General features: G+C 41.4%; 1 protein-coding gene across 16 annotated transcripts in view; it reads right to left on the bottom strand.

The window, feature by feature from the left end:
- The window catches only part of TLN2 (talin 2), a 450,464-nt gene that overhangs the window by 222,309 nt on the left and 207,449 nt on the right, over positions 1-20,706 (bottom strand). The gene's annotated exons all lie outside the window — the stretch shown is intronic.

The raw sequence follows: 20,706 nt of genomic DNA, 5'->3' as shown, positions 1-20,706 counted from the left end.
GCCATGACAGATTAGGAATGTAAAACATTGATGTTTTAGGAATGTAAAACATCAATATCACTGGGCCAGACTGAGATGCCAAAACCAGAAAGTGATCACCAAGGAATCCAAGGAATGGTTCCAGGAGCAGCCCATGCCAAAGTCACTGTGGTCATCTTCAGGCAGACCCTCTAGTCTCACCCATAACACAGAGGTGACAAAACAGACATGGCCTAGCTAACTTCTGCCTTCTGCTTGGACATGTGTCAGCTGCTGCACAATTTCTCCAAATGCATAAAGATGACAGGCAAAAAGGAAAGCAACTGACCCCACTCCTGAGAATGCCTAGCACTGTGATTTTTAATGGACAGTCCAAACAATCCGAGCTCCATGAAACCCTGCATTCAACTCCAAACCCCAACAGGGATGTTTTACAGACATGTGCATTGCACGGTGGTCTCTCCTTTTCTATTAGAGCTATTAGAAAATCCTGCAAGAAGACACGCATGCAGACACCACCTTCCACTCTGTCATAGCCAGGCCAGATGGGAAGGATCACACCAGTCACAGGCAGGAACATGTAATCTCTGCACTGCTCATTTGAGAACGTAATTATTATTTATCAAGTGCTTTCTAATAAGAGACTAACGAGGCAATTCAAACCAGGTTTTTAAAAAGCAGTAGCAAAAACACTTTTTTAAAGTAAAGGTTGAATATAATGATGTTAAGAAGCAAAGAGACAAATGTCCAGATGAGACAGCAAAGGCTCTCTGACTCCACATGAGGTTCCCAGTGAAATTACCCACTGAATACAAAAGCTGGGGAGAAACTCACACCATGACTAGGAGCCTAGGCTACATCCCATCTAGAGATATTTATTTCAGAAGAAAATAGGCTAGGTGCAGTGGTACATGCCTGTGATCTCAGCACATTGGGAGGCTGAGGCAGAAGGATCACTTGAGGCGAGGAGGTTGAGGCTGCAGCGATTCATGATCACACCACTACATTCCTGACTGGGTGACAGGGCAAGACCCTGTCTCTCAAAACATGAAAAAAGAAGAAGAAAATGTATGGAAAATAGTAAAGAAAATGTTGAAAAGATGGAAACTTGTTTGCCAGACAGTAATACCAACTTATAAAGCCAAAAATAATTACATCCTCGGGCTCTACAGGACAAATAAAACAGACATGACATAAGAGCATATACAGTGTTCATATGGGCATTCGTATAACCCAACTATCGTATCATAGTCACACTGGGAAAGGCCTAAGTAAAAACAGTGCAAGACGAACTCACAAAGAAGTTCCACAAGAGAAAATGTGAAAAGGTAAAGTTAAGTCAGAAGATAAGCAACAAACTTTGAAAATATTTTTACAGAAAATGACAAAAGGTTACTATGTGCTAAAGAGATACCATTTAGAGCTTAAAAGCTTATTAAGAAAATAAAACAAGTATCATGATACAAAACTGTTAGAGGACAGTAATAAAAATTTCACAAAAGAGCAAATACAAACGGCAAGGAAACAGATACAAAAAAAAAATGTTATCCTCCAAATACAAATCCAAACAAGATATTCTCTATCATCTTAGCAGGAGTCTGAACACTCACCATGCTGGCAAGAAATATGGAGAAACCCACACACTCCCCTCCAGAGAGGCACCATATTTTTGGCAGTCAATATGGCAATATTATTCAAGGGTCATAAATATGATGAGACTCCTTTGATTGAAAATTTCATTTCTAGGAATTTACTGAAATAAATAAAGATAAACATGAGTGTTTATGTTCCAAGATATCCATCACGGCTTTGTTTGCAGGATACAAAATGATATAAACTACATACATACACACGTGCATATGAACATAAAAGACTAAGAGAAAATCTACCTAAATGTTAAGAGTACATTGTATTGTCTTTAAGATCTGGCTTTACAAATGGTTTCTAGTTTGCTGTGTTTTGATTTCCTACAAGACGCATATACAGTAGACAATCTTATAACCAAGCTCTGCTTAACCAATTTGCCAAATTAAAAGTCACTCCTGAGTGGGTGGGCTGCACCCACCATTACATGGTAGGCCTGCTAGAGTAGTGTGTTCTCAAACCTGTTCAGACCAGTTGTATTTATTGTACAATTGCATATTTAAATATGCTATGGGCCAAAGAAGTATGAGTGCAAAAAGAAAGAGTTGCTGTTCCTATGAAAACTCAATACAATGCTTTGTGTGCATTGCTAAAAAAGAAAATTACTGCCAAATTAGGTGAGGGCCAGACATCTGTCAATAGATTGAGAGAATTTTTTTAAATATAAAGAAGCCTGTTCTCAGATGACTTTTCAAATATCTTTTAAATTCACATTTCTCTGTAAAGAACCCCAAACTAGGCCAGGCGTGGTGGCTCACACCTGCAATCCCAGCACTTCGGGAGGCCGAGGCAGGCGGATCCCCTGAGGTCAGGAGTTCGAGACCAACCTGGCCAACATGGTGAAACCCCATCTCTACTAAAAACACAAAAATTAGCCAGGCGTGGTGGTGAGCACCTATATTCCCAGCAACTCGGGAGGCTGAGGCTAGAGAATCGCTTGAACCTGGGAGGCGGGGGTTGCAGTGAGCCAAGATAGCACCACTGCACAGAGCGAAACTCCATCTCAAACTGAAAACTGTACACCCCACAGCGCAGGAGTTAATTGGGACAGAAAGATGGCGGAGAAGTCGTCAGAAACACATTCAGAGACATATGTTGAAGACATACATATTTTTTAGGTCAAAACGTAAATGCCTATGTTTTAGGTTAAAACTTTTTACAATTCTCAGTTTTAACTTTTCTCAATAAAAATTACAATTATTTTAGCACTAATTATAAGTCTAGTCATGTCAAAAAAGGTGGCTTCCTTCGCAGTCCTTTTACAACGAAGAAGTGAATGTTCTTTCGAGCAGAGAGGTGGTGGGATAGAAAGAAGGAAAGGGAGGAAAGAGTGAGAAAACTATAATTTTTTTTAAAGGAGTAGAGGGCCATTTAGATATACAAGCAGCAAAATTGAAAGTTTACAAAAACTTTTAGGATAGTTGATGCTGTAATGACTAATTATAAAGTCAATGCAGTGATTACAAAATCCCTTACCTGCCACAGAGGATTTGATCAGAAGACAGAAAGTTTTTAATTCAAATTCTCTTGGACATATCGTTCTCCCAAAATCCTAATAAATCACTACAAGTTCCAAAAGAAAACAAAATAGCTAATAAATGATTCAGAAATATTTATGGAAATCAGCTGATGAATTTTGTGCTATAGCAGCACAGCAAAACCTATTGGTTTTCTGTACAGTAAGCCTGATTTTTTAAAAGCACTCATTTTTGAGTCATAATTTATATACAATAAACTGTACATATTTATAGAACACAAATAAGTTTCAGAATCTGTATACACCTGTAAAACCATCCTGACAATCACGATGATGAACACAGCCATTAGCTTCAAAAGTTTTCCCAGGCCTCTTTGTAAATCAGGTCCCCCTCAACTCTTGCTTTCCGCTCTCCTCTGTCAATCACTCATCTGTTTCCTGTCACTATCATTAGTTTGCATTTTTCCAGAATTTTATTTAAAAGGAACTCTATAGTATACACTCTTTTTTTTTTTTTTTGGCCTGGCTTCATTACTTAGCATAATTATTTTGAGATTGATCCCTCTTGTTGCATATGCTGAGAGATCATTTGTCTTTGTCTTTCATGCTTAGTCTTAGTTCCCTGAATGGACATAACATGATTTCTTGATCCTTCCACATGTGGATGGACATTTGGGTAGTTTGAGGTTATTACAGATAAAGCTTACGGTAAAGAGTGCATGTATCCAATGGCCTGCCTTTGACGTTCACGTGAAAGTCTTTGCAAGGATGTAGCTTATATATTTCTCTTGGGTAAATGTCAAGTAGAATCGCTGGGACACATGATAGGTGTATGATCAATTTTTGGAAGGAACTGCCGTACTGTTTCCCAAAGAGGTTGTACCATTTTCCATTCTCACCAGCAGTGTACATGAGTTCCATTTACTCCACACGAGCTCTATGTGTGTTTTGTAGGACACGGGATCCCCTGTCTATGCAACATATACTAAGTACAGGTTTGTCTACTTTCTAGGAACTGGACAGAAGTTGACCATTCTAAATAATTACAAAGGTGTATTTTTAATTTCTGCCCTCTCCCTGTAACACAGATTACAATAAAAGTGGCAAAACAGATCAAAAAGAACAAAATACATTTAATGAGTATTTACCATATGCCTGATTCTATGTATTCCATCCAGCTTGTAAATACCCTACAACAAGCCCATAAGGGTAGATACTAAAATTGAACCATCAAATCCATTTCACAGGCAAGAAAACTGAGGACAAATAAATTACCCATGGTCACTGAGCTACTTAAGAAGTGGTAGGGTCAGGATTTGAACCCAGAAGTCTGAACACTGCCCTAGCTCTTAACTACTCCTGTATCCCCTGCTACCAGTTATACATTCCTAAATGCTGTTTGTTTTACAATACATAATCCTGTGAACTATCTCTGGCATTCCTTTCCAGTTCTACCACAAAGATAATGGATTACAAATCTTTAAGAAAGAGATTATTTCATAAGCCCTGGAGTATCTTTTTGCACTAAAGCATCAGAGCAAATGTTCATTTCATACATTTCTACGTAACATAAAATCATCAGAGCAATGACAGAATAGATGTTGATTAACTCAATCCAGCAGATCTCACCTATTAAGTGGAGAAGTCAGTCCTAAGAAGTGAGGGGACATTATTTCAAAGAACATGGCTTATTTTTAACAAATTGCTTTTCTGGTGACAACAAGAAAAAAAATCTCACGAACAAGCAGGCTCATTATCCACTGTATCTCAGACTGCTATGGTTTCACAAAATCCAATCCAGTTACTAAAAGCCCTTACCATAAAGACCCCCAGGGCTACAAGATAACCAGGTCAGCAATGTGTTGTGTTTTAAAACTTCCGGGAGCTTGTTGTCATAGTTCTGAAAGGGTAAAAACAGAGGGCAATTTTGCAGCCACCTCTTTGTCTACAGAAAGCCTAAGAGTACAATAGGGACCAAGGATAGCACCTGCATTAAGGAGAAAGCAACGAAAACAACATTTCCTAGAGGCAGCAGACTGTGACACTGACCATGGTATACAGAATATTGATTCGTAATCAAAAAAGAAGAAAGGATGGAAAAAATAATCAGCACCTCCCCAGCACTCTGACAAAAGGGAAGGAAACTGCTCTATTAGCAAGATGATATACAGGTAGAAGGATCGTAGAGCGAAGGAAGATTGTTCAATGACAAATCAACATATATTTAATACTGGCTGCAAAGCACTGAACTAAGCTGAGGTGGGCAGGTAGATGCTGGGTCAGGGGGCGGTTTAGATACAAGCAAGAAGTAGGAAACAAGGTCTGTATCCCAATTTGAAGTCAACAAGTTGGGGAAAGGGATTGTACTTTACATAAAATCATGACACATACACTCTCAAATAATAATTATACACCACTGACATCTTTGCTAACACTATGTACAGCCACTTGCTAAGTACTTCCAAAATGGTGTTTCATTTAATCCTCACAAAAATCATGAGATAGCCATTATTCTTATCTCCATTTTACAGATCATTAAACTGACTGGGGGGAAAGGTTCTAGGACAGGCTCCTGACCATGTGGCTAGTAAGTGGTAGAGGTGGGAACCCAATGTGGCTCTGGTAACTCCAAAGCTGATGGTCTTAGCTACTAGGTTATAAAATCTCTCCAAAGGCTTGAGAAACTTGTGGGAGAATGATCCCTCTGGGTAGTGAGGGCCTGGAAGGCTTACTGCAGGAAGGAAGGATAGGAGATTCTAGGGAAACTGAAAAGAAAGAGGCACTATAGGAAAAGGAGAGGACTTCAGAGAGAGGCTGGGCAACCACTTGGTGGGATGTGGTCAAGTCCCCAAATGTTCACCAGTTACTTCATATGCCAAGCCCTGGGGACACAGTACTGAATAAATCAGACACAGTCCCTTGCCCTCTGGGGTCTACTGTCTATCAAGGGAAACAGGCTACTTCAACAAGAGAGGATCTCCCAGCCAGGGACATACTCCTGACACTCTTATGACACCCAGCATCCATACCTGAGCCTACAGAAAACAGCAGGTGCTTCTGTTTCCCAGATGGCATGGTACTGCCATAAACCAGTAGCATAAAGCCAGTTTTTTTCAATCATTGGGGCTCACCAGCTTAAACATTTTTTTCTTAATTTTGATGACACTTGCATTATTTTCAATTATGAGGATATAAAGAGGCTTTATAAATATGTTAATATCGTTCTATCTTAAGTTAGCACACTAGAACATAAATGTCATCATAAGACATAATCACATCCCTCTTGCTTCTTGCCCACGGCTCTTCCCTTACTGAGAAACTCAGGCTTAGAGCCATCAGGTGGGAAAATATCAGGCAGGTGCCAGGAAGGGATGCAGGAGGGGGTGCCATGGTGGCCCAGAAAAGGGAAAAATTAGAAGGAAGCCCATCGTGTTAAGCTGGAATCTGAAGTATTGGTGTGAATCACGGGTTTCAAGTTAGACACACCCGTGCGTGTGCCCTGCAGCAGTGTGCACATACAGAGATACACAGGTGATCCTCATTATTTGTAGATCCTGTATTTGCAAATCCACTTGTTAAAATTTACTTGTGACCCCAAAATCAATACTCCTGGCACGTTTGCAGTCCCTCATGGACGAGTGCAGAACAGCAAAACATTTGAGCTGCCAGGCTTGCATGTTCCCAGCTGAGGTCACCCAGCAACACTCTGCTTTCTTGTTTCAGTCTCCTAAACGTCTCCGTTTCACAGTTTATTTAGTGCCAAGCTTTTCGCATCTTCTGCCTTTTGTTGATTGTGCTGTTTAAAATGGCCCCTAAACATAGTGCTGAGGTGCTGTCTAGCGTTCCTAAGCAGAAGGAGGCTGTGATGTGTCTTACAGAGAAAATGCATGTGTTAAATAAGCTTAGTTCAGGCTGGTGGCCATGAATTCAATGTTAATGAATCAACAATATATATTAAGTAAGGTATCTTTAAATAGAAACACACATAAAACAAGGTTATGTACTGACTGGCTGACAAAAATTTTGTGACCAGAGTCCTACAGGAACCCAAGCCTGTATTTCTCCTAGGAGCTATTTGCTAATTCAGTATTTGAAGATACTTTATAGAATATAACTACTGTAATAAAACAATTACTGTAAATAGCAAGAATCAATGGAATTCCTTAACTCTGTCCACTGAGGTAGTCTAGGATGAGCGACATCCAATAGCAAAGAGCATACTTAGTGCTCAGATCTTGACTTCTGATCATCTTTTTTGCAATAAAAGAAATCAGGGCTCTGTGGGAGAGCCCATGGCACCCCCTCCTAAGGCTGGAGCAGGGTAAGTACAAGATGAGTCTGGTAGGTCTTATTACACCAGAAAGTAAAGAATTGTTCAAAGAATGTTGGAGATGGATTGAAAGCATATAGTTTGAAAGGGTGCCTACTGGCTAAATCCAGAACAATTCGAAGGTCAAAATAATGACAGTAACATTATAGCTTGATGAATAAAATATGAAACATAAGTCCACACTGGTATAAATAAATGAATAAATAAAATGAAATTTTCACGAGGGATGGGATAGCTACATAGTTTCAAAGGACCCCTCCACAAAGAGAATAACCTTTCCAGAGGCAAAAGCTAGCCAAGACCACCTCAGTCAAACCTCCGTCAAGTGAGGAGGTGGGCACCATCGGTAACAGGACACATCTAGATTGGGCACCACATGATGCGGTGCAAAAAGAACACGGTATCCCTTCTGTGATATTCCCGCCAACGACGCATCAGCTCAATTCAAGAATGTGGAAAGACACAAACCTCAACTGAGGGATACTCTACAAAATAACTGGCCTTTCACCTTCAAGAGGGTCAAGGTTATGAAGGTCAAGGAAAGGCTTGTGAACTGTTCCAGCCTGAAGGAGACTAATGGCATAAGACAAGTTAAGGCAACACATGACTCTGAACTTGACCCTTTCATTATAAAGGACATGGCTGGGACATTTGGTAAAACCTGAATGGCATCTGAGAATTAGATGATAGCAATTTTGATGATTGCACTGTGGCTGTGTTCAAGAATATCCTTTTGTAGGAAATACTGTTAACATAAAAGAAATGGTGGGTGATTGTGCATTAGGTCACCAACTTACAATCAAATGGTTCAGAAACCTTCTTTTGTGCTGTATTTTCAGCTTCTCTGTGAGTCTGTGATTGTTTCAAAACCTTTTAAAGTATTTTTTTAAGGCTGTGTAACATAGAACAGTCAGTGTGACAAGGGAGGAGGCCCAGGGGGAACGTTCATTTTTGTTTCTTCACCTATCCCTAACGTAACCCCACCACCAACACCATCACAAGCCCACAAACTCTCCAGGCTAGTGCCCGGCCTCTATGCTCCCTTGCACAGCCTCAATGCCTACGGGAATTCTCTACCCAAACAGACCTCCTATTACCCATCTTATCCCTCCTCTGACTTCTGTCCGGCCCCAGCACCACTCCACCCCTAATCCCACAGGCTCTCCTTCGTTTAGAAATAATCTCCTCAAGTTCTCTCCTAGTCCCCCACTCCTCCTGGTCCATCCCATGTACCCTCAGGCCTTGCATTCACCAGTTCTGCACAGAAGCCAGATCTCTCCCTTGCACCCCTTATCCAAGTCTACTCCCCACCTCCCCAAGGTCTTTCACAAGCATAACAAATTCATCTTATTCAAAAATAAACTCATCACCTCTCCCTTGTCCCCGTGTCTTCCCAACCTGCTTTCCTCCTGTGTCGCTGATCGCAGTAACTTCACAATCCACCCACCTCCCAACACCAGAAACAGAGAGTCATCCTTGACACCAATGTTAACTCCTAAATCACTCTCAAACCTGTGCTTTCCTCCTACTCTACGACACTGCCATCCCATCATCTCCTGCCCAAATTCCTGCAACAGCTTCCCAGCTAGGATCCTCACATCTCTTCTTACGCTCTTCAGTGTACTCTCCACATCCCAGCCAGTGGACTTCTGAAAATTCAAATCTGACTACAGCTCACCACACTTAAATCCTATAATGGATGCCCACTATTCTTAGGGAGAAGTCTAACACCACCCCCACCCCTTATTAGATATTCCAAAATCCATTTATCAACCCTAACTCTCTGTCTTAAACCCTCTGCACCAACTATATAAACATATTTTCCTTTTCCAACAATGCTGCCAACATCCAGCAGACTGCCTGGCACTTTGTAGATGCTCAATAAATGTTTGTTGAATAAATGAATGTCAATTAGAGTCAATTAGATGCAGGGGTGGGGTGGGGGGATGGGGGTAGTAGACCAACTTAATATTTCACAAACTCAAATCTTCAGATATGCCAAAGTATTAAAGATACAACACATGTCCTTCGCAAAAGCCTAACAAAAATGTCAGAGAGAGTCTGCATAAAATAATTGGCAGCTCAAATTCAAGGTCCTTGAGGTTAGACATTAGCAAAGAAGGGAAACACTTGTTCACAGTCAAGCAGGCAGCAGTTACACCACAGCTGGCTGTTGCATGCCACAGCATGACTCAATTCCACTAATGTGTGGGTGCACTCCCCATGGTGTGTGGATGGTGAACTCAGAAAGAGAGGTGTATGTGCATACATACACATACATGGACTTGTGCACACACACACAAAAAAGAGCGGGGAAGTGGGGAAATCGGGCCTTTTCCACACAGGGGTCAAATAAACCCTAAGGAATGAAGACAAAATCACAGCTAAAAACCAAAAGGGCCCCTTCTACAGAAACTCACTTGGTACATGACAGTTTGAAAGGAGGGATCCTTTTGGACGTTTCATTTATTATTCCTTATATTTCCTCTAAACTCCATTATGATACACCCATTCTGGAAGCTTTGCTAAAGAATAGCAGCCAATATGCTCCCAACTACTGTCATCCACTTTACTTTAGGTATTGCTGCAAATCAAAGGAGAGATGGAGTCAAGAAAGAATAATCCAAAGGCAACAGAATAAAGCTGTTTTAGCTTAAAACCATCAGGGAAATGGAATCAGTAATCTAATTAAGAAGGGAGGTGGTGCGGGCGGGCTAGCATCATCCTTTCAAGCCTCAGAGAGGCCTTGTTGTCAGGATGACAAATAGAAAGCTACCATGACTTCTGTGACCCAAGGCTGCTCTGATGCCTATTAAGCATGAAGAGAGATCTTTTCCCCAGAGGAAAGAGAAAGTCTAATAGGAAGCCAAGGGTGCTTGAAGGGCAGGAGCAAGCCCCACAAGCTCAAAAAGGAAGTAACATCCAAGGGACCCAGGATCACGGGCGAGAAAATTACTGCTGTGAAGAGGCATGAGTGGCCCAACCATATGGAAAACTCATCCGGAGATGAGGAAGGGGCGGAAGACTACAGGCAGCGGTGGTGGTGATGGTGAGGAGGAGGATGATGATGGTGGCAGCGGCGGAGGTGGTGATAGGGACCACACAACAACAGTGGCCCACGGTGGAGCACTTGCTCTGTGCCAAGTCTGCGCTGAGCATCACCTTACAACAAACACTGCGAGGAGGGTGCTATTCACTTCACTCCACACTACACGGCAGATGACACAGCTATAGAAAGACTGACACTACAATCTACACAGCTATTAAAGTGGTAGGAGTCAGGGCTTCAACCCAAGTCTGCCCAATTTCAAAATCAATGGCCTTCTATTTGAAGTATTGTTCCCAGTTACTTGTGAATGACTGTACTTACCCAGATGAAAAAAGGCAGTGTCTGGTGGTTAGGAAGTCAGCCAGCAATACTGGGGTGAAGGAATGCTGTATCGCTGACCTTATACTTGGGTTAGCACAATAAAAGCTTCAGTAATGGATGTCCAGGACCATGTTCTGACTCATCATCCTCCATGGGGGAAATCAAATACTATTAGGCCTAGCTGGATTCTATCATCGCTAAACTTTTTTACTGTTAAATCACAGGCATTCCTTTCCTGGTATTATTTACAATAATTTCAACCTAAAAAAAATATCTTTTGGGGCCAGGCGTGGTGGTTCACGCCTGTAATCCCAGCGCTTCGGGAGGCTGAGGTGGGCGGATCGCCTGAGGTCAGGAATTCAAGACCAGCCTGACCAATAGGGGAAACCCTGTCTCTACTAAAAATCCAAAAAAAAAAAAAAAAAATTAGCCAAGCATGGTGGTGGGTGCCTATAGTCCCAGCTGCGTGGGAGGCTGAGGCAGGATAATTGCTTGAACCTGGGAGGCGGAGGTTGCAGTGAGCCGAGATTACACCACTGCACTCCAGCCTGGGCGACAGAGTGAGACTCCGTCTCAAAAAACAAAAAAAAAATCTTTTTGAAATGGTAAACACTGTCTTCTTATTAAGTTCTATCAGTCATCACTAGCACTATCGACTAACACTACTTAACTAGTGACACTGGTGTAACACTACTACCTCTAGACAAGCCTATCAAAATGTATCACATGAAATGTATCTAAAGAAGGGAAATTCTGACAGACTGCCCTTCTGCCCCTGATTGTGGTACCAGGCACATCTGAAGAGGCATTTCGTGAAGATGGGAAGGGTAGTTCGCTTGCAGCTTGGGGAGGCTGCAGGTCTAAACATCATATATTGATTGCCCAGATCTCTTTGCTGCTACGGTGTCCAACATGACTTAGACACACCAATGACATGGGCTTACAGGTGACTCTGGTGTTCAACCGAGTCACAAGGAAGAAAAGCAGAGCACACGGTTATCCACAAGAAGCAAGATCTCCTCATGGAGGAGGCGTGTGTCTGAGCTGGCAGGTCAAGTACCGGATTCTCAATTCAACAGCCTCTCATAGCAGCAGCCACAGCCTAACTTCCCTGATTCTGGTAGGAAAAGATGGTGCTGGGGATAGGGAGTAGACCGGAAGCTCAGCCCAGAGCCTGTTCCTCCCAAACTGCCAAGGATTCCTGATTCGCTTGCCCATGGATTAAATCGACTCCAGCTTTAATTCCCTAGAGTAGATTCTGTGTCCAATACAGGAAATGTGAATAACAACAAGAAGCTCATCGCTTTTACTAGTTTATTAAATTTGTAAAATGTTACGTATAAAATACTCAGACACAAAGGATAAGGAAACAAACTCAATTTATTTTAATTATATTTTAGTATAATAGCATTTAGGCTAGGATATTTCATATAAACTATAGTATTGCCCAATTTTATAAACTTAAACCTACACTGTAATTCACCTCATTCATAAACATGAGCAAATTTGACCTACTTTCTAATATATTCAGCTCCTTGTCTGCATTAATCTGCAGTGACATTTTAAAAGTTCCTCTAATAATTTCCATTATATGAAAATGCACTTTTCATTTACATCACCTTTGATTTTCTTCCCACAAACAAAATACTGTTTTTTCAACAGTTAGCCTGCAAATGTAGTAAGAAACAAGACATACAAGACAGCTGATACAAAAAGTTCACCTATGATGGGGCTCAGTCTTGGGTTTCTTAATGGGGGAAAGGAGGAGGAGGAGGAGGAGGCGACGGCAGCGGCAAATAATGAGAAAATTTTGCCCTAGGTCCACACGCTACAGGATGGTAGGTTTGCGTCTGTGTATAATCTATGGAAAATCAGAGAACACAGCTTTGAGAGATTAATATAAATCCCTTATCGCATAATATGAGCTCCATGCTTCCCAATAGTTCCATAATCTCAAATAATTTAAAAAAAAAAGAAGAAGACGAAGAGAAGAAATCCACTTTCCACTCCCACGGCCTCCTTCCAACTACACACTGCAACCACCAACACCCTCCTGAACCTGGGCTCCTTCCCTCTTATGAAGCTCTCTTTAATATACTGTTGACAATCGCCCCCCACCCTTTTTTTTTTTTTTTTTTTTAAGACAAGGTCTCACTTTGTCACCCAGGCTGGAGTGCAGTGACTCAATCATGGCTCACTGCACCATCAAATCTTCTACCTCAGCCTCCCAAGTGGCTGGGACGGGAGGTGTATGCCACTACCCACTACCCCCAGCTAATTTGTGTGTGGTATTTTTTGTTTGTTTGTTTTTGTTTTTAAGAAATGGGGTTTCACTTTGTTGCCTAGGATGGTCTCGAACTCCTAGGCTCAAGTAATCCTCCCACCTCAGCTTCCCACAGTGCTGAATTACAGTTGAGAGCCACCATGCCCCACCTTGACAACCCTTTTGAGCAGCTCCCTCATATGTGCAAGAATTTTCTATGGCTCCGGAATGCCTAGAGCACAGGTTGACAAACTATGGCTCAAAAGCTAAGAATGGTTTTTATAATTTTAAAGGGTTAAGGAAAAAACCCAAATGAATTATATTTCATGATACATAGAAATTATATGACATTCAGATTTCAGTGTCCATAAATCAAGTTTCATTGGAACACAGCCACGCCCATTTATGACTTGTCTATGCCTGCTTTCTGTGTGCCAACAGCAGAGTTGAATAGCTGCAACATAGGCAGTAGCCTCAAATATTTATAGTTGAGTCCTTTGCCAGAAAAGATTGCTAACTTCTGGCCTACATTGTAAAATCCATAGCCTTTGGCCTAGCAATACAGGTCATCAAAATATCTAACAGACCTTCCTATAAACCTTATTTACTGCAACTTGAAGACATAACATAGATTCCACCGAAATGTCCTTCTCTATTTCTCCCAAACGTGACTCCCTTTTCCTTTCTTGCTCCAAAGCTCTGTTCAATCCCAATAGTCTGTAGACATCCTGCTTTGTCTTTACAAAAGGAGTCACCTCGTATATACATTTAACTTCCATGAGGTTAAAAAAGAATAATGATTTTAAGAGTATCAAGGCTATTCTCCACAAAGCTATTTGTAACTGTAAAAGATGGAAACTACCCAAATGTCCATCAATTCAGCACAGGTTGAATAAGGGAGAACAAATCCACATAATGGAGGAAGAGGCAGATACACAAAGGAGTGAGGACTCTCTCTCTCTCTCTCTCTCTATGCCACTACAGAAGAAGAATTAGGGGAAATTAAATGAAAAAAGCAGAGCAGAGAAACGTGCATAGAGTATGCCTTGCTTAACTAAGAAGGGAAGGAGATACAAATACAAAAGTATGCACACATTTGCTTATACACATTTTTTAAAAAAACCACTACAAGGATAAACCGTAATTTTTTCCATTGTTACCTATGGGGTGGGAGAAAACAGGATGGAGAGAGAACTGGGGTAAAACCAAACGCCTCGGCCGGGTGCGGTGGCTCACGCCTGTAATCCCAGCACTGTGGGAGGCCGAGGCAGGTGGATCATGAAGTCAGGAGATCGAGACCGTCCTGGCTAACACGGTGAAACCCCATCTCTACTAAAAATGCAAAAAATTAGCCGGGCGTGGTGGCTGGCGCTTGTAGTCCCAGCTACTTGGGAGGCTGAGGCAGGAGAATGGCATGAACCTGGGAGGCAGAGTTTGCAGTGGGCCAAGATCGCGCCACTGCACTCCAGCCTGGGCAACAGAGCGAGACTCAGTCTCAAAAAATAAATAAATAAAAATTAAAATTAAAAAAAAAAAAAGCAAACACCTCTAGCTATAGACTGAATGTTTCCCCAAAATTCATATGCTGAAACCTTATCCCCAATACTGTGATATTTGGAGGTGGGGCCTTTGGGAAGTGATTAGGTCATAAAGGCTCAGCTCTCGTGGAATTAGTGCCCTTATAAAAGAGGCCCCAGAGTTGCCTTTCCCTTTCTGCCATGTAAGGATACAACAAGGCGGCTGCATCTGTAAACCAGCAAGTGCACCCTCACCAGACACTGAATCGGCCTGTGCCCTGATCCTGGAATTCCCAGCCTCCAGAGCTATGAGAAATAAAATTTCTGTTGTTTATAGGCCACTCCGTTTATAGCAGCCCAAATGGACTAAGAGACTACAGAGTAAGATTTCATAGATGAGACTCTGGATCCCTGACAATACTGTACATAATTATTTAAAATTGAAATTGAAAAAAAGAACCTCTAAAAACATAAAATAAAAACCAATGAACTTAACTATGTATCCAATTGGTGGCGCAATCACAGAGAGAAGGCCTATTCAAAATATCTTTCGAATATACTGTTGTGTATGCAGCATGAGACAAAGCAGATGAAAAAATATGACGGTATCACTGAGAACTGGATTTTTGGCACAGATGAAAGAACAGAGTATATAACTGATGAAACTAAGTAAAAATCCTGCCCATCTGAATTTCACATGGAAGTATCAGTATGAACTAATAATCTACACACACATCCTAGTTCTGTCCACTGTAAGTATCCAGAAACAATGATAAATACAGTAGCAAGAAACATGCCTTGTTTCTATATTGTGCCTTCTAAATACTCAAGGAAACCAGGGCTCCTTGACGAACTGGCAGATCTCAGTCTGACGCAAGAAATGGGTAAGACAATCCTGTAACATTTGATCTCACCAGAAAGTAAACAAAAATACAAAAAATTCATGAGTCATGTCTAAAGGACTCGGGAGCCAATTTAGATTCCACTGGCCAAATATGGGACAATCTGAGCATCAATAAGTATATTAAATTGAAACGCATCAATTAAATTACACTAAAAAAAGAAATAAAGTCTCAGTGATCTCTTTTGGACGCTGCTGCCTTGAAAATAAAAGAACATATTTATCCTGACTTTCCAAGATAAATTTCAGTGTGAACAAATAAACGATGAGAGTATAAAGTTATAAAGTTCCTCTTTATATAAGTATTCTAGTATATAAACAAAGTAGGAATGATAGAATTAGAATACCACTATTTTGCAATCACTAATGAATTAAGAGATATAGGCAATGATCATCAATTGCTAGTAATGTAACAAAGAGTCTACAGTTACTATGTGTTTCTCAATGAAAATATGTAGCCTGCCTACGTGTATTCTTGCCAAAGAACAAACAAAATAAAAAACATACCCCAAGAGATCTGAGTCTGACCAAACCTTGAGATTCAACTAAGAAATCATAGAAAATACAAGGAAGAGAGGAACATGTTAAATAGCACAATGGGAAACCGACCACCAAAATCCAGACTGTAGAACAAAAAACTCCAGTGGGGTTTCTCAACCTTGGCACAATTGACATTTTGGGTCAGATATATTTTTGTTGTGGGGGTATCCCATGGGTTGTATCATGTTTAACAGCATCTGTGGCCTCTACCCACTCAATGTCAGTAGCATCCCCCAGTTGTGACAACCAAAAATGTCTCCAGATATTGCTAAACATCCCAAGATTGGAAAGGAAAATTATCCCTGTTTGAGAATCTCTGCTCTAAAAAATAAACAACCCAGTTTCATTAACAAATCACAAGGGTCAGAGAAGGTATGGAGAGATAGAGAAGAAGCCCAAAGACGAAAATATTAGAGACATATTAACTAACTGCAATGAATAAGTCTCATTTGGATCCTGATTTAAGGAAACGTAAAAAATAAGACAATTGAGAAAATTTGAACATTAGCTTGATATTAGATAATATTCAGAAAATATTAATAACTTTTACATTTTTGGCACAATAACATAATGTAGATAATTTTTAAGTTCTATCTATTTGACACATATACTGAAATAGTGACAGGAAATAATAAAGAGGTGCTTCAAAATAATGGGTGGGAAGAGGGAAGGGGACAGAAAAAAGACTGGCTCAGAATTAATCATCTTTGGACTTGGGTAATACGTGCACAGTTGTCTATAAAATTCTCTTCACTTTTGAATATGTTTGAAAGTTTCCTTTTTTAAAACTATGAATAAACAAATCTGGCAGGCGGTTCCATTCCCACTCCTCTCAGTGAGCATGTGAGCCCACATGACCGTGGGAGGGAATATAGGAATTTATAGTGCCCTGGGCTTGTCAGTGCCTCTTGGGATCCTGTCTTGATGCTGAGAGTTTGAGTCCATTGTTGAAAACATGGTCCTTAAACACAGGGGCCAACTGCTTAGCAGCAGGCTACTCCAACACTGCAGGAAAAGTCCACTTGCTGGACTCACTGGGAGACAGAATACTGGCCTCTAATGTGGCATCTTCCTAAGGGGTAGTCACGAGCAATTTTGTCTATAAGGAATTTTTGCCTAATGTGCTGAATTTAGTTCATGCCAAGTAAGGTTTCACTGCACCGCACCAAAATTTTACTCATCCTGGAAAGAGCCCAAGTCGCTGCACAACCTCTGTGAGCTCTCCCATCAGTCCTGAACAGCCCTCTTCAAGACTTCATTCTAGGTGAGAGAAAACTAAACTTCTGTCCTCTATAACCCACTGTTGTTTTCAGTCTTTTCAACTACAAGCAGCAAAAACTCACATCAACTCAGCAGGAAATCCCACCTCCTCTTGGAAAGCTGCTCTACCCGCTCTAGCAATATCCCCTCCTTCCTCTCAACTTTCTTTCTGCTCATTTGTCATCTACCACAGACCCCTCGGCACTGCAGTGTTTTTGGAAACATGTAAACACAACAGAACAACGCCCAAGTCATTGTATCCTCCACGGTCAATTTTTATTTCCTTCCTAGTTTACCGTATTGAATCCACCTCCTCTGAATCCAAACTTCTGACAAGAGTGGCCAACAGGGACAGCAAGCGCTCACTCCCACGTTCACACAGCTCACCCTCGGTGCCGGCAACAACCTCTCCAAAGGGAAGGCAAATGAACCAAGCATCCGGACCACCTGGGTGACCAGAGCCAAAAGTTCTCCTGCAGGAGAGACTGAGTCACTCCTCATCCCTTAGAGATAAATAAACTGAAGAATATAGAACATATCTGGGAAATATTTAGGATCAGGTAAAAAGGCTTTGTAAACTTCACTGATGTTTCCCTCTCTTGATGAACGGTTGGGGTCTGCCTCAGATTTAAATTTTCCAAATAGATTTGTGCCACTAAATCATTTGTATCCAGGTTTCACTGGATTTGTAAAGCTGTGAAGATTACTGATCTTTGTATAATAGAGTAAAAGCTGTCACATACAGATTACAAGTCTATTTGCTCAGCATTCTATCCCGTCCTTACAATCAATCAATATAAAAAATTTCAAGTCAGAGTGAGATCACTGTAAGTTAATGGTAGGGTAACCTCGGACTGCTTATCACTAACAAGTTTAAATGTGGGACATCACCCTTGGTCATCACTGCAACCGGTTAAATATTGACTCCCCTCTATCCCTTTAGACTTGACCTCACTAAAGCCAAATGTCTCCTCCTTAAGTAACTGAGGCCCAGCTCTAAAGATGTTTCCTTTTATTCAATACCTGTTTGGGGACATAAACATCATTGGCCAAGATGTTTGGAAAAGAAGCATATTTGCACAGAGACAGCACATGTTAACGCCACCACCTTGGCCTGACACAGAGGTGACAAGGAGGAACTCCATCCACAGCCACCCAATCCTCAATGTGCTATTCCAGGGGAAAACAGAGAAGAATTCTTTGGTAACAGGTCTGTGGAAAGACTCCTGGTTCCATGGTCAAGGCTTCCTCTAGTTCTGTCTAGTGAGGAGGAGTGGGAAGGACACCAACACTGTGCACGGGTCCCATCGCCCAGGGCACCTGCCATCCATCCGGTCACTACCATAGGAGGTAACTCACAAATCCCAGGATACTAAAAGATTTATTCAGACCACCATTCTGAATTTACTTTGAGCACTTCTATTTTCTCTCCATTCCTGAGAGAAAATTCCATTTCTCTCAGGAATGGAGAGAAAAGTTGATTATCTTTCTAAATTTCCTTCCAAAATAACTACAAAAATATATGAGGCATTAAAAAAATCAAATGTACTTGACTTACACACACACACTTCAGGCTATGAGGAAATACAATAATGGTCATTGATAAAACACCTGTTCCCATTTACCAGCAGGGTTGGGTAAGAGGTCCAGCTTCTCCCATCAAATTCACCAAGGGAACATCGAGCAAAGAAGGATGTTCCCCTTTCCACGCACAGCAGAATTCTTTAGAATGAGCTCCTGGCCATAAGGCACACCCACGACAAGGACAAGGCTGGGAACGAGGCAGAGCTGACTCTGCTAGAGAAGCAGTGATTTTCTGGGGTAAAGACAGAGATCTGTGGAAGAACGTGTGCAAGACGTGGCAGAGACAGAGAAGTCTTTTCCCACCTATAAAACACAGCCGACCACCATGCTCTTAGCCTGCCCCAGGATCCAAGAAGCACTTCCCACTACAGGAAAGGTCTCAGAAGTCACCCACCCAGGGTCTAACTTCTTTGTGTGTGAAATGTCAGTGATAACATCTGTTCTACAAGGCTTGTGTGAGAATTTCAAGAGACACCAGGCTTCAAGGATGTAGGTGCCTAAGACATCAAGTCCTCAATAAATGATGGCAAATTTTATGGATCAGGCCACTGCCCCATCCAACACACGACAGTGTGGGGGTGATTCTCCAATACAGGTTGAGCATACCTAATCTGAAAATCTGAAACCTGAAATGTTCCAAAGTCTGAAACTTTCTGAGTGTTGCCAAGACACCACAAGTGGAAAATTCCACACCTGAACTCATGTGACATGTCACAGTCAACATACAGTAAAACTTTGTCTCACGCACAAAATTATTTTAAATGATGTATAAAATTACCTTCAGACTATGTGTATCAGGTATATGTAAAACATAAATAAACTTCATGTATAGACTTGGGTCCCATCCCAAAGACATCTCATTATGTATATGTAAATATTCCAAAAATCTGGGGAAAAAAAAAATGAAATCTGAAGCACTTCTGGACCCAAGCAGTCTGGATAAGGAATGCTCAAGCTGTAGTAATCACGAGCTTTCCTTGGCCACTGGCATTTGCTGAGCCCTGTGCAGTGTACCTAGAGATCAACCTGTCCTGACCAAGGAGGGCGGGCTGTGAGAGCAAGACCTCCAGAACAAAGCGGGCTCCTGAGAGAGGCGATGGGGTAACTGAGAACCTAGAAGAACTGGAGGCTAGCTTCAAGACAGCTGCTGCAGTATAAAACGGGAATCCATTTAAACATACTCCACTGAGGGGCAAAAGGGTGAGGACTTCAGGCTCTGAGGATTAGAATCCCACTCTACAACTAGGTTCCGATGGGAACAGCATCTACTTAATCATAATAGAGGAAATACCACTTACTGGTTTTTAACATTCAGAATCTAGAGATAAAATCATGGAAGCCTTTACTGAGTGAGATTGAAGAACAGAATATAGGTATTATAAACACTGAGAATATAAAATTAAAGGTACAGCTGCCTGAAATTGAGGGGTTGGACTGGGAGCATGTTGGTGGGAGACAACAAATAGTGTATCTAGGAGACAGAAAAAGAAAAAGGCTGGCTGCCTGTGTCATCTGAGGGTGCAAAGGGGAACAGCAGGACTGAAAGCAAGAATCAGCTTTAGGGAGGCAGGGAGATGGGGATGGTTAGAGAGAACTAACAGCGTGATCTGCCATCCCAACAAGCTACCATGAAACAGCCTTTAAGATTGATAAAGTGAGGAGCTGAGTTGCAAGCACCATGTTTTTACATGTGGAAGCCACCGTAAAAGAAGCAAAAACAATCTACAGGAAAAAAAGTAGTTGCTCTAAGAAGTAGAAATAAGTGAAGGAAGGCAAGATGCTGTTGCTTTTCACTATAAGCTTTTCTGTAATGTTTCCTACTTTTAGCCATTTGCATGCAA

This window comes from Pan troglodytes, chromosome 16 (genome assembly GCF_028858775.2).
Source record: "Pan troglodytes isolate AG18354 chromosome 16, NHGRI_mPanTro3-v2.0_pri, whole genome shotgun sequence".
Lineage (NCBI taxonomy): Eukaryota > Metazoa > Chordata > Mammalia > Primates > Hominidae > Pan > Pan troglodytes.
This window is presented reverse-complemented; position numbering and strand designations above follow the sequence as displayed.